General features: G+C 43.0%; 1 pseudogene; it reads left to right on the forward strand.

Moving 5' to 3' along the window:
* Positions 1–1,785: 1,785 nt before the first annotated feature.
* Positions 1,786–6,482, forward strand: LOC143888149 (uncharacterized; annotated as a pseudogene).
* The last annotated feature ends 3,554 nt before the right edge of the window (positions 6,483–10,036 follow it).

The following is a 10,036-nucleotide window of genomic DNA, read 5'->3' on the forward strand; positions in this document are numbered from 1 at the left end:
GCTTCCCCAAGTCAAACTTGCTGTAGTCAGACTCGTCGGGAAGGGACTTCCTCCGCCACTCAACGGAGCGCCTCCAAGAACGAGGAAAATCCCAGCCAGCGCCCGATGGAGGGGTAACTGTAACAACCCTAAAAAAAAAAAAAAAAAAAAAAAAAAAAAAAAAAAAAAACTCGGAATTCCGAGAATAATTCTCGGAACTCCGAGAACTACTGGAGAGATCTCGGAACTCCGAGAAAATAACCTCGGAATTCCGAGAAATCGGACAGTAGTTTTGGAATCCGGTTCTCGGAACTCCGAGAGCATTTCTCGGAACTCCGAGAATTCTCGGAACTCCGAGAAAATGCCTCGGAACTCCGAGAATGTCGCGGATTGAGAATCCGAGAGTTTCCAAACTCTCTATGAAGTGCCGATTTCCGTCCTTTTTGGGTGAGTTAACACCAAAACAAACCCTAAAAAGATTCATGACCATATATATACACTATCATAACCTAATGTTCTTCATAAATCAAAACCCTAAAACCTAAGGAGAGTAAGAAAAGGAGAATTCAAGGAAAGGGAGAAGAAGGAAGGGCTTTCAACTCCAAGATCCATCAAGCTTCATTCAATTCTCTCAATTCAAGTAATCAATCACATCAATCAAACCAATCCATTCAAAGGCAAAGGCAAGATTTCGGATTATGTTTTGTAATCTACACTATAACTAGAGTTCTTGAAAATTTAGATAAAAACCTCTTATGTTTTTGTTTCTTGATTCTTGAATCCAATTCATGGCTTTCATTGAAAACCCACAACCCTATGATGGAGATAATTTAAAGGCCATAGTTTCATATACCCTTGATACCATTTCCCTCGTACCCAAAAAGGGGCGAGAAGGTCAAAAGAACTACGTGAACTCCTCGTACAAAAACAGTGCGAAAGGTATCCTCGTACAAAAACAGTTCGAAGGTTATAATTCTACATGGGTATCATTGTGTATAGAAATTAATGGGGAAGGAAAGGGAAGAGCATAGTCTCTAAACGATTTTAGAACCTTAGATTCTAATGACTAGAGCAATAGTCTCTAATGAACAATCATATTGAACAAAGAGTCCTATTTTTGCAAATTCAAAGGTGCTATCAGAAAAACCTCTATATTATTGCTTATTGTTGCACCAAATACCATGTCTTTCTTGATATGCTAAATTTCTTTGATATGCCTCTAATATGAGATGATTATATCTTTACATCTTCAATTGCCTAAGTTAAGTTTTATTACTCTGCATAACCGTTATTCTTGCATCCTGACCTTTAAAACTTTTCAACAGACTTTAATGGCGAAAATCCAGAAAACCAGCAAATCGATCAAAACGAAGGAGCATTTGCTGATGAGATGACCTAGGCAATGGGATGGGGAGAGATGGCATAGTTTAGGCAGTTATTTATTTCTTTTAGTTTTCTTTCCAAAGTCCTTTGGGGCATGGATATTTAATTTGGCAAATTTGTGGAGTTATTATTGAAAGTATTGGAATAAAATTCTCTTCCCTTATTTTTGTCTCTATTTCATTAAATAAATGATTTGTTTTTAACTAAGACTTCCGCTGTATGAAAGAATGAATGTGTTTTGTGCCTCTTTTATTTTTTTGAGAGGCGTAGCAATCCGGATTTTCGGGGCTCGTTTGCTCTGTTTTATAAAGAGCTAGGCTCAGAATTGCCTCAAAATTTAGCCTGAGAATCCGGGTCGTTACAGAGGTGGTATCAGAGCTTATCTAGGTTAGTCAGTGAGGAACCTAGTGCGAGTCTGGGTATATGTCTAAGGTTGGGTAGTTGAACCTAATTAATTAAAGTACAACCTAACCACAATTTACATGATCATAATTAAATTAAGTAAATTAGAATTTTTATGAACTAACAATTGTGTGTTCTTTTGACAGATGGATCAAAGAGAGTTGCGAGGTAATGCTAGGAGAGGTCGTGGTGGTGCCCATGTTGGTGAAGGAGCAGATCCTTTACTCATGATTGCTGATCTCCTTAGAGGTCAAGCTCAGGCACAGGCTGCTAACCAAGCAGCTAATCAGGCCGCTTTGCAGAACATTGCAACCACTCTAGCAGCTCGCCATGCGCCTGCAGCAGATCCGACTAAGCTGCACAGGCAATTCAGGGACTACAGGCCATCGGAGTTTACAGGAGTGGGAGACCCTTTGGTTGCAGACCACTGGATTTTGGAAGTGGAAAGCATATTTGAAGTAATGGAGTGCAGCGATATTCAGAAAATCCGTTTGGCTACCTTTTTACTAAAGGACCAAGCAGGAGTGTGGTGGAGATCCTTACTGCAAAATTATCCTTATGCTAAGAATGAGACGTGGACCGAATTCAAAGTACGGTTCAACAACCAATTCTTTCCTAACCATGTTAAGAGGGAATTGGCATCTCAGTTTGCGTCTCTGAAGCAGGGATCTTTGACTGTGGCTCAGTATGGAGCCAAGTTTAGGCAGTTGTCGAGGTATGCACCTGGCTATGCCTCTACAGAGGAGGATAAAGTTTCGAAGTTTGTTGACAACCTTCGCCCATCTCTTATGGCGAAAGTTGTTCTTCATGAACCTCAGACTTTGGTAGAAGCTTGCGCGAAAGCCGAGATGGCTGAGCGTAGTGAGAAAGTGATTATGGCCGCCAGAATGCCGCCATCAGGGAGCAGGAATCAAGTGCCGCCGCCTAAGAGACAGAGAATGGAAGATGGAGTTCCTGCAAGGGTTCCTTGTGCTATTTGCGGAAAATTTCATGCTGGAAGGTGTTGGAAGACGATGAATGTCTGCCACAACTGTGGAGACCCGAGTCACAAGATTTTGGAGTGTCCTAAGCCTACATTTAGGGACACGAGACCTCAAAGGCAGCAGCAGAATTTTCAGCCAGCAATGAATCAGGGGAACCGAATTAATAATAATCAGCAGCAGCAGAAACCCCCAGCGCAGCAGCAGCAGCAGAATCAGTGGAAAGGGTATCAAAATCGCCAGCAGAATCTGGAGAAGAGTGCATCTCAAGCACCTGTCAACCGAGTCTATGCACTTAATCAACAAGACGATGATGCCTCCGACGCAGTCATTGAAGGTCAGCTTTTTGTTAATAATACATCTGTGCATATTCTTGTAGATTCTGGCTCTACCTTGTCATTCATATCACCGATTTTTGCGAAAGAACTGAATTTGACCCCTATTACTCTAAATTTCCCTTTGAGAATTATTACTCCTTTAGGAGATGATGTAATTACAAATTTAGTGTGTAAGGGATGTATTATAAAGATAGGTGGTAGAGAGCTTTTGGCTGATTTAGTGCTATTGGAGATGAACGATTTTAGAGTTATCCTTGGTATGGATTGGCTAGCAGCTTATCATGCTAATGTGGATTGCTTTCATAAAATCGTGAAATTTACAATTCCTGGAGAAGAAGAAATCATTTTTGAAGGAGTGAAGCGCCCTATGAAGAAGATTAAAGTAATTGCAGCTGTGAAAGCTCAGAAGTTGATCAATAAAGGATGTGAATGCTTTCTGGCTTTCATGGAGAAGGAAGAAGTCAGTATTGAGTTGTCTGTTTCAGACATCCCTGTGGTGAGGGAGTTTCTGGATGTCTTTCCAGAAGACTTTGAATTACCTCCCCACAGAGAGATCGACTTTACTATTGATCTTGTGCCAGGGACCGAGCCTATTTCTAAAACACCTTACAGAATGGCCCCGGCTGAATTGAAAGAATTGAAGGAGCAGTTATCAGAATTGTTGGAGAAGGGATTTGTTAGACCCAGTTCATCCCCATGGGGAGCTCCTGTGCTATTTGTGAAGAAGAAGGATGGTAGTCTTCGCTTGTGCATTGACTACAGGCAGTTGAATAAGGTGACTATCAAGAATCGTTATCCTCTTCCTCGGATAGACGATCTCTTTGACCAGTTGCAAGGAGCTACTCATTTCTCGAAGATTGATTTGAGATCTGGATATCATCAGTTGCGTATCAGAGACGAGGACATTTCAAAGTCAGCTTTTCGTACTCGATACGGTCACTATGAATTTGTCGTAATGCCGTTTGGATTGACAAATGCACCAGCCATATTTATGGACTTGATGAATAGAGTATTCAAGCCATTTTTGGATCAGTTCGTGGTGGTATTCATAGATGACATCCTTATTTACTCGAAATCTGAAGAGGAGCATGCTAAGCATTTGGGACTTGCATTGGAGACTTTGAGAAAGAATCAGTTGTATGCAAAATTCTCTAAATGTGAGTTTTGGCTCGAGCGTGTTACATTTTTGGGTCATGTGATATCAAAAGAAGGAATTGAAGTGGATCCTACTAAGATTCAAGCAGTTACTTCCTGGAAGCAACCTACCAATGTTACTGAGATCAGAAGTTTCTTGGGTCTGGCCAGGTATTACAGGAAGTTTGTTGAAGGCTTTTCAATCTTAGCTGGACCTTTGACTAAATTGACCAGGAAGAATGTTAAATATGTTTGGAATGAAGAATGTGAAAGCAGTTTTCAAGAATTGAAGAAAATATTGACATCAGCTCCAGTTTTGATACTTCCTACCGCAGAAGGAGATTTTGTGGTGTATAGTGATGCATCATTTTGAGGTTTGGGTTGCGTGCTCATGCAATCAGGCAAGGTCATTGCCTATGGTTCGAGGCAGTTGAAGAAGCACGAAGTGAATTACCCAACTCATGATCTGGAATTAGCAGCAGTGGTTTTCGCTTTGAGGATATGGTGACACTACTTGTATGGTGTCAAGTTTGAGGTTTTTACAGATCATAAGAGCCTCAAGTATCTTTTTGATCAGAAAGAGCTGAATATGAGACAGAGAAGATGGGTTGAATTTTTGAAGGATTATGACTTCACCTTGAGTTATCATCCAGGCAAGGCTAATGTAGTGGCTGACGCTCTTAGCCGACAAGAACACCCTATGATGGCTTGTTTGATGATGGAAGAATGGGAATTGCTTGAGCGGTTCAGAGATTTAGATTTGGGAACTTGCGAAATTGGCGATAAATCCTTTATTGCTAATATTCGAGTTCAGTCGAATATCATAGAAACTGTTAAAACAGCTCAGATAGATGATGAAGGAATTTTGAAATTAAAGGCTGAAGTTGATTCTAAACCAAAGTTTTCAGTAGGAGAGGATGGATGTTTGTTCTTTAAAGACAGAATTTGTGTGCCAGCTAAGGAAGAAATCAGAAGGGACATTTTGGATGAGGCACATAAGTCTCGTTACACTATACATCCAGGTAACACAAAGATGTACCAAGACTTGAAGAGGAATCTTTGGTGGAGTGGAATGAAAAGGGACATTGCTGAGTATGTTTCTAAATGCCTAACTTGTCAGAAAGTAAAGGCAGAGCATCAGAAACCTGGAGGTACATTGGACCCTTTGGAGATTCCCATGTGGAAATGGGATAGCTTGTCCATGGATTTTATCATGGGTTTACCCAAATCGAAGAGCAATTGTGATGGTATTTGGGTGATTGTGGACCGTCTTTCTAAATCGGCTCATTTCATTCCGATTAAGAAAGATTGGAAGTTGGAAAAGCTTGCTGAAACATATGTGGCTCAGATCGTTAGGTATCATGGTGTGCCCTCGACCATAATCTCTGACCGAGACTCTCGTTTCACTTCGGGATTCTGGAAGAGCTTACATTCTGCTTTGGGTTCGAAGTTGAGTTTCAGTACAACATATCATCCTCAGACTGATGGTCAGACTGAAAGGGTAAATCAGATCCTTGAAGATTTGTTGAGAGCTTGTGTTCTAGATTTTGGTGGAGATTGGGAGAAGCATTTGCCTCTATGTGAATTTGCTTACAACAACAGCTACCAGCAGAGTATTCAGATGGCTCCATTCGAAGCTCTATATGGCCGTGCCTGCAGATCACCTTTGTGCTGGGCTGAAGTTGGTGAGAAGCAATTGCTTGGACCAAAGTTGGTTCGAGAGTCGACTGAAAAAGTTGCATTGATTAAGGATCGTTTGAAGATCGCGCAGAGTCGACAGAAGAGTTATGCCGATCAGCGGAGGAGAGATTTAGAATTCGCTGAAGGCGATATGGTTTTTGTGAAGATTTCACCGTTCAGGGCAGTAATGCGTTTTGGAAAGAAAGGGAAGTTGACTCCTCGTTTTATTGGACCCTACCGAATTGTGAAAAGGATTGGGGCAAGAGCTTATAAATTGAAGTTGCCTTCTAATTTGGAGCGGATGCATGATGTTTTTCATGTATCGATGCTTCGATTGTATCATCCCGACCCTTCACATGTTTTGGCCGAGGATGATGTCGAGCTTCAAGAAGATTGGTCTTTTTCTGAAGGACCTGTGAAGATTTTAGATCGAGAAGAGCGAGCTTTGCGAAATAAGACGATTTCGTTGGTCAAGGTTCTTTGGCGACATCATGGCGTTGAAGAAGCAACTTGGGAGCGCGAATCGGAAATCTTGAAGAAATATCCGCATTTGCTCGGAGGTATATTCCTTACTTCTCATTTATAATCTGTTGTATAATAATCGGTTGTTTTCGGTTTACCCTATGAGAGAGATCAAATTTCGAGGACGAAATTCCTCTAAGGGGGGTAGAGTGTAACAACCCTAAAAAAAAAAAAAAAAAAAAAACTCGGAATTCCGAGAATAATTCTCGGAACTCCGAGAACTACTGGAGAGATCTCGGAACTCCGAGAAAATAACCTCGGAATTCCGAGAAATCGGACAGTAGTTTTGGAATCCGGTTCTCGGAACTCCGAGAGCATTTCTCGGAACTCCGAGAATTCTCGGAACTCCGAGAAAATGCCTCGGAACTCCGAGAATGTCGCGGATTGAGAATCCGAGAGTTTCCAAACTCTCTATGAAGTGCCGATTTCCGTCCTTTTTGGGTGAGTTAACACCAAAACAAACCCTAAAAAGATTCATGACCATATATATACACTATCATAACCTAATGTTCTTCATAAATCAAAACCCTAAAACCTAAGGAGAGTAAGAAAAGGAGAATTCAAGGAAAGGGAGAAGAAGGAAGGGCTTTCAACTCCAAGATCCATCAAGCTTCATTCAATTCTCTCAATTCAAGTAATCAATCACATCAATCAAACCAATCCATTCAAAGGCAAAGGCAAGATTTCGGATTATGTTTTGTAATCTACACTATAACTAGAGTTCTTGAAAATTTAGATAAAAACCTCTTATGTTTTTGTTTCTTGATTCTTGAATCCAATTCATGGCTTTCATTGAAAACCCACAACCCTATGATGGAGATAATTTAAAGGCCATAGTTTCATATACCCTTGATACCATTTCCCTCGTACCCAAAAAGGGGCGAGAAGGTCAAAAGAACTACGTGAACTCCTCGTACAAAAACAGTGCGAAAGGTATCCTCGTACAAAAACAGTTCGAAGGTTATAATTCTACATGGGTATCATTGTGTATAGAAATTAATGGGGAAGGAAAGGGAAGAGCATAGTCTCTAAACGATTTTAGAACCTTAGATTCTAATGACTAGAGCAATAGTCTCTAATGAACAATCATATTGAACAAAGAGTCCTATTTTTGCAAATTCAAAGGTGCTATCAGAAAAACCTCTATATTATTGCTTATTGTTGCACCAAATACCATGTCTTTCTTGATATGCTAAATTTCTTTGATATGCCTCTAATATGAGATGATTATATCTTTACATCTTCAATTGCCTAAGTTAAGTTTTATTACTCTGCATAACCGTTATTCTTGCATCCTGACCTTTAAAACTTTTCAACAGACTTTAATGGCGAAAATCCAGAAAACCAGCAAATCGATCAAAACGAAGGAGCATTTGCTGATGAGATGACCTAGGCAATGGGATGGGGAGAGATGGCATAGTTTAGGCAGTTATTTATTTCTTTTAGTTTTCTTTCCAAAGTCCTTTGGGGCATGGATATTTAATTTGGCAAATTTGTGGAGTTATTATTGAAAGTATTGGAATAAAATTCTCTTCCCTTATTTTTGTCTCTATTTCATTAAATAAATGATTTGTTTTTAACTAAGACTTCCGCTGTATGAAAGAATGAATGTGTTTTGTGCCTCTTTTATTTTTTTGAGAGGCGTAGCAATCCGGATTTTCGGGGCTCGTTTGCTCTGTTTTATAAAGAGCTAGGCTCAGAATTGCCTCAAAATTTAGCCTGAGAATCCGGGTCGTTACAGTAACAAACACATACTCCTCCTTCCACTTCTTGATGGATGAAGGCAAGTTCGCTGCAATCTTCACCTGAGGACGCTGGGTCAGATAAAGCCAGCTGTCCTCCCCCTTCACCAACGGACTGAGGGCAACGCAGGCCCTGAGCAGCGGAAGGGTGGGCTGAACCTTATGAAGACCCGCCTTGGCCACAAAGGCCAGGAGTGTGCGCCAACTATTAGGCGCCAGTTGGGAAGGAGCCACTTGGTAAAACTCGAGGGCCTCTATTATAATGTCCAAGAGCGGAAACCTAACCCCCGCCCGGAAAGCTTCCACGTAGAAAGCTACCTCTTCCTCCGTGGTACCCCCACACACCCCTTCTACAAAGGAGGGGACTCTAATCCCATAATCGTCGGGGATATGGAACTCCCTCCTAATGTTCTCCGCCGCCCCTTTTTCCAAAGTATTTCTGAAACACGCCACCGGGCCGGGACGAATAACGGCGCCAGGCCGAATGTCCCCAATCTCCGCCCCACGAGCATAAGAAACTCGAGCCGGAGATTCCGAAGCAGCGGCCCCCACCGACGACCCGGAGGCCCCGGAACTATCCCTCAACTCCGTGGGCTGCCGCACATCTTCAGCGACGCCGCCCCCACCCCCTGCAGACAACCGCCTCCTCTTTCTCACCGGAGCCCTCTCCACCACCTCTACCGACGCGGAAGAGGGGCTCTGAGGCACAGTCGCAACAGACATCGTAAGCTATGAAACAAAGACACAGAACTCACCGAACGAAGCGTGGACGACAAGCAACACGTAGAAGAATCGCCGCGGAGAAAAACCCGTTCTAATCGAGGAAGACGAAGGAATAAAGTAAAAAATGACATCCCCAAAAAAGCTTTAAAAAGGGCTAGGGTTTTGACACCTGTCGTTCGATCTCCCGCCCTTTCTAAGTCGATGGGACGCGCACACGTGGCGCCGATTGAGAAACCCAAGGGAACCGCCATAAGTCGAAGCGGCATACGGAAAGGACGTCTCTACCCCTACCCACGACATAACTTCCCCAGCAAGCCATCCATACACCTCCACCAGATGAAAAAAAAAACTGCGTTCATAAAGAAAGGGCTCGGACCCCGTCACAAGGGCCCGGCATACACCTCCACAAGATGGAAAAAAACCACGTTCGATGGCAAAGAGCTCGGAACCCGTCATAAAGGTACGACTAGATACCCCGTACAAAATACCACCGGGCCGAAAATATCGAACGCAGCGACAAGGGCTCAGGAACGCGCGAGAAAGCAAGCATGCAAAAGAAAAGCGAACACGTAAGGAGAAAACACACATCAGAAACAGGAAAAAGAAAGGCGCCATTCATAAACCACTTCCTCCTGGCCTAAAGGCCTCCAAAAAGGGGGGAGTAAGGATAATAGGCACGCAGGCCCGAAGCCCCCAAGACCCCTAAGACAAAAAAAGAAAGCGCAAAGACAAGAGGCTTCCTCCAAAAATTCTAAAATCCCACCGCAATCAGCTCAGAGGGACTGGCCGCTGAAAGAGTTTTCCGCATCAGAAAGCTCCCTATCACTCTGTTCCCCGTCCGAAGAGCTTCCCCAACGCCGATTCCCAGCAAAACGGGCCTGGTCATTCAACCAACGCACCCGGTTCCTCAACAGATCTTTCTCCGCGCGCAAAGCAGCAATCTCCCGATCCATGTCCCTCATCCAGCTAAAAACCTCCATTCCCCTACGATGGACGCAGGAAAAGAAGGAACGGTTGCGGTGAATAAACACTTCATGAGACTCCCTCTCGTGCGGGGGAGGAGGATGATCCATGTCCCCCTCCGGAACCCCTCGCTGAGGCCCCAGCCCGCCAGAGTTTGCCTCCGGGTTATTCGGACGACTCCCGTCGCGAT

This window comes from Tasmannia lanceolata, unplaced genomic scaffold (genome assembly GCF_043159265.1).
Source record: "Tasmannia lanceolata isolate RefF3 unplaced genomic scaffold, GAP_Taslan_0.1 ptg000002l, whole genome shotgun sequence".
Classification (NCBI taxonomy): Eukaryota; Viridiplantae; Streptophyta; class Magnoliopsida; order Canellales; family Winteraceae; genus Tasmannia; species Tasmannia lanceolata.